General features: G+C 42.2%; 1 long non-coding RNA gene across 2 annotated transcripts in view; it reads left to right on the top strand.

Annotated features, from left to right (window-relative positions):
• The window catches only part of LOC138859728 (uncharacterized), a 70,350-nt gene that overhangs the window by 26,831 nt on the left and 38,519 nt on the right, over positions 1-5,000 (top strand). The window lies entirely within an intron of this gene.

Here is a 5,000-nt window from a genome sequence, read left to right as displayed (position 1 = left end):
CACCCCTCCCTCTTCCCTCCTGTGCCTCCCCCCCCTCTTCCCTCCCCTCCTGTTCCCTCCCCTCCCTGTGCCTCCCCCCTCTTCCCTCCCCTTCTGTGCTCCCCCCTCTTCCTTCCCCTCCCTGTGCCTCCCCCCCCCCTCTTCCCTCCCCTCCTGTTCCCCTCCCCTCCTGTGTCCCTGTCTTCCTCCCTCCCTCCTGTGCCTCCTCCCCCCTCTTCCCTCCCCTCCTGTGCCCCCCCTCTTCCCTCCCCTCTCCTCTCTTCTCCCCTCCCTTCTCCTCCTCTCTTCTGCCCTTCTCTCCCCCTCCCTTCTCCTGCCCTTCCACGCTCTTTCTCTACTCTGTCCTACCTACCTCACCCTCCCCTCCACTCCCCTCCCCTCCTGTCCCTTCCCCTCCCCCTCTCCCTCCCCTCCTGTCCCTTCCCCTCCTGTCCCTTCCCCTCCCGTCCCCTCCCCTCCCCCTCCCCTCCTCTCCGCTCCCCTCCCTTCATCCACCACCCCTCCCTTCCCCTCCCCTTCCCTCCCTTCATCCACCACCCCTCCCTTCCCCTCCCCTTCCCTCCCTCCATCCACCCCCTCTCCCCCCTCCCACCCCCCCACAAAAGGTATTTTATTAATGAAGTTATCAATAATGCGGGTTGTGGGTGCTTTTACGGGGGTGGGGGTGAGAGAGGGAGGGAGGAGGGGGTGGGGGTGAGAGAGGGAGGAAGGAGGGGGTGGGGGTGAGAGAGGGAGGAAGGAGGGGGTGGGGGCGAGGGAGACAGAAGGTAGGGGCGATGGAGGGAAGGGGGTGAGAGAGGGAGGGAAGGGGGATAGGGGGCGAGGGAGGGAGGGGGTGGGGACCAGGAAGGGAGGACAGGGAAGGAGGGGGTGGGGACCAGGGAAGGAGGAGGGAGCGAGGGAAGGAGGGGTAGGAGTGAGGGAGGGAAAGAGGGTGGGAGGACAAGGAAAGATGGGGTGGGGGCCCTGGAAAGAAGGGGGGAGGTGGGGGCAAGGGATGGAAGGGGTAAGGGTGATGGAGGGAGGGATAGGGGCGACTGAGGGAGGGAATAGGAGCAAGGGAGCGAGGAAGGGAGGGAGTAGGAGCAAGGGAGGGAGGGAGGGAGTAGGAGCAAGGGAGGGAGGGAGGGAATAGGAGCGAGGAAGGGAGGGAGGGGAGGGAGGGCTATCCAGACGTCCCAATACGCCGCTGTCGTGAATGAGTGAGGGAGTAGGAGCGAGGAAGGGAGGAAGGGGGGGAGGGGGGGCTGTCCGGACGTCCCAATACGCGCTGCCGTAAAAGAAATTCGTGGATCCCGGAGCGTCGGCGAAGGGCGTCCGTGCCTCCTCCTTCAGCTCCCGGGCGAAGGAGGGACCAAGGAGGAGTCCTTCGGGTGTTAGAAGGAGGTCAAGGAAGAGAGGGGGGGCGGGGGGGCGGGGCGGGGCAGGGCGGGGGGGCGGGGCGAGCAGGAGACGCCTCGGAAAAGCCATCATCTACGGGTATTGTGTTTGGAGAAAAGGTTAGCGCGCGCATACACCCAAACAAACAAACGCATAAACAAACATACATGCACAAAAAAAGACATAGACGAACAAACAAACAATCACAAGCACAAATAAAGTCACAAATAAATAATTACAAGCACAAATATACACGCATACTCAAACAAACAAACAAACAAACAATCACAAACGACAACAAACAAACACATATACACACAAACATACAAACAAACACGTACACGCACACACAATCACAAACACAAACTAACACATACACTCAAACAAACAGTCACAAACAATCAAAAACACAAACAAACAAACACGTACTCGCATACTCAAACAAACAAACAAACAATCACAAACCCATACATACACGCACACTCAAACAAACAAACAAACACAAAAAAACAATCACAAGCACAAACAAACAAACACAAGTACAAACAATCACAAAGAAACACACACGCACACCCAAACAAAGAAACAAACACAAACAATCACAATCACTAACGCATACACAAACAAACACACACACGCACACCCCGACGGAAAAGCAGCGCCCGTGCCACCCACTCGAGACGCCCACCGGCCGTGACTCAGACATCCGCACGACGGCGTTCGGATTAGCTAATCCCGGAGAAAGTCCGATTAAGCGAAAAATGAGAAAGGAATTCACGGACTCACTCTCTCAGGTCTGCCACGTCACGCCGGCCGCCTCATCTGCATACGAGGGGCAGGAAAAGCGGTGGGATACGGGGGTTTTGTTTTTGTTTTTTGTTTTGTGTTTTTATTTTGTTTTGTTTAGTTTTTTTATTTTATTATTTTTTAGTTTTTATGATGTTTTTTTTTTTTTTTTTTTTTTTTTTTTTTTTTTTTTTTTTTTTTTTTTTTTTTTTACTGGATGCACTCTGGATAGGTTTATTTTTTCTTTTCTTTTTTTTTCTTTTTCTTTTTTTATTTATTGTTTATTTTTTTTTTTCATCATTGTCTTTTTTTTAACTGGAAGATGCACTCTGGATAGAGTTTTTTCTTCTTTTTTTAAATGAATTCTTCTCTTTTTTCTTTTTCTTTTTTTGTTTATTATATTTTTTTCATTATTTTTTTTTCTTTTTACTGGGATGCATTCTGGATAGGATTTTTTTCTTTTCTTTTTTATTTATCTTTTTTATTCTTCTCTTTTTTGTTTATTATATTTTTTTCATTATTATAATTTTTTTTTTCTTTACTGGAAGCACTGGATATTTTTTTCTCTTTTTTTTCTTTTAACTGGAAGATGCATTTTTTCTTTCTTTCTTTCTTTCTTTTTCTTTTCTTTCTTTTTTTTTTTTTTTTTTTTTACTCGAAGATGCACTGTGGTTGGGAGGAAATGACGGCGCTTCAGGTGTCAATTATGATAATAATCATGATGCCATGGAAATGATATTGTCGATAAAGATAAAGATAATGATAGTAATAAAGATGATGGTGATGATCGTGATGATAACAACAATAGTGTTAATGATGATAATAATAATGATGATGATGATGATGAATTTAATTGTAATAATAATTTCAATTATGGTAATTACAATAATGATAATGATTATAAAATTAGAATGGTAATGATAATGATATAACAATAAAATAATAATAGTAATGATAATGATACTAGTATCATTATAATAATGATTATCAAAATGATAATGATAATAATAAGAGGCATTTTAGGTGTTTGTGCGTGTGTGTGTGTGTGTTTATCTATATATATGTATGTATGTGCATATCTATCTATCTACATATATATATATATATATATATATATATATATATATATATATATATATATATATATACATATATACATATATACATATATATATATATATATATATATATATATATATATATATATATATATATATATATATATATGTATGTATATGTATGCATATATATGTGTGTGTGTGTGTATGTGTGTGTATTATAAATGCATATACACACACCTTTCCCATATTAACCCGTATCACCTGCAGGACATAGAGTATTCATGATTGTGAGAAAAAATAACAGGAGAAAATAGCGCTATTTTCTGCCCTATGTGTATCTTGGACGAGGGGGGGGGGGGTAATTTAGCCGGGGAGCTAGTAACGAGGCCTTCGAGTGGGGGGGAGGGGGGTGCTTATTTAGCATAGCAGGGTCGTAGTGATGGCAGCACGCAAGCCTGCTCATCACATCAAGGTATACGCCATGGGTATATGTATATGTATATATATATATATATATATATATATATATATATATATATATATATATATGTGTGTGTGTGTGTGTGTGTGTGTGTGTGTGTGTGTGTGTGTGTGTGTGTGTGTGTGTGTGTGTGTGTGTGTGTGTGTGTGTAGATATATGAATACATAGATGTATAAACACATATATGTGTATATAAATGTGTCTATATACAGTATATATACACATTCTCTCACACACACACACAAAATATATATATAATATATATATATATATATATATAATATATATATATATATATATAGAGAGAGAGAGAGAGAGAGAGAGAGAGAGAGAGAGAAAGAGACAGAGAGAAAGAGAGAGAGAGACAGAGACAGAGACAGAGACAGAGACAGAAACAGAGACAGGCAGACAGACAGACAGACATTCAGACAGACAGACATACATTTCTGCATATACGTGCGTGCTTGTCTCTCCCCCCCACCCCGCCCTCGCCGCCCACCCCCCCGCCCTCGCCGCCCAAACGCCGCCACGCCCTCACTCTGTGCAAGATGGGCTGAGGTCTTCTGCCAACGAGAGAAAAGCACGAAGGACCAACCTCTTGACACGTTCACTCAGGTTTAGATGGAATGATACTTATGATAATTTGTTCATGTAAAATCCGAGCGAAGAACGATATTTATAATCGTATTTGTTCATTTATAAGACGAGTGGAGAATGATACTTATAATCATTTGTTAGTGTGTAAACCGAGCGAAGAATGATACTTATAATGGTATTTGTTCATTTAAAAACCGAGCGAGGAATGATATAATCATTTGTTCATATAAGACGAGCGAAGAATGATACTTATGGTCTTATTTGTTCATTTAAAAAGCGTGCGAAGAATGGTACTTATAATCATTTGTTCATATATAAGACGAGTGAAGAATGATACTTATGGTCGTATTTGTGTCTATGTAAACCGAGCGAAGAATGGTACTTATAATCATTTGTTCATATGAAAATCGAGCGAAGAATGATACTTATAATCGTATTTGTTCATATAAAAAGCGTGCGAAGAATGATACTTATAATCGTATTTGTTCATTTATAAGACGAGTGAAGAATGATACTTATAATCGTATTTGTTCATTGAAAAGCGTGCGAAGAATGATACTTAAAATCATTTGTTAGTATAAAAACCGAGCGAAGAATGATATTTATAATCATTTGTTCATTTATAAGACGAGTGAAGAATGATACTTATAATCATTTGTTCATATATAAGACGAGCGAAGAATGATACTTATAAT

The sequence above is a fragment of the Penaeus vannamei genome, chromosome 38, assembly GCF_042767895.1.
Source record: "Penaeus vannamei isolate JL-2024 chromosome 38, ASM4276789v1, whole genome shotgun sequence".
Taxonomy (NCBI): Eukaryota; Metazoa; Arthropoda; class Malacostraca; order Decapoda; family Penaeidae; genus Penaeus; species Penaeus vannamei.
This window is presented reverse-complemented; position numbering and strand designations above follow the sequence as displayed.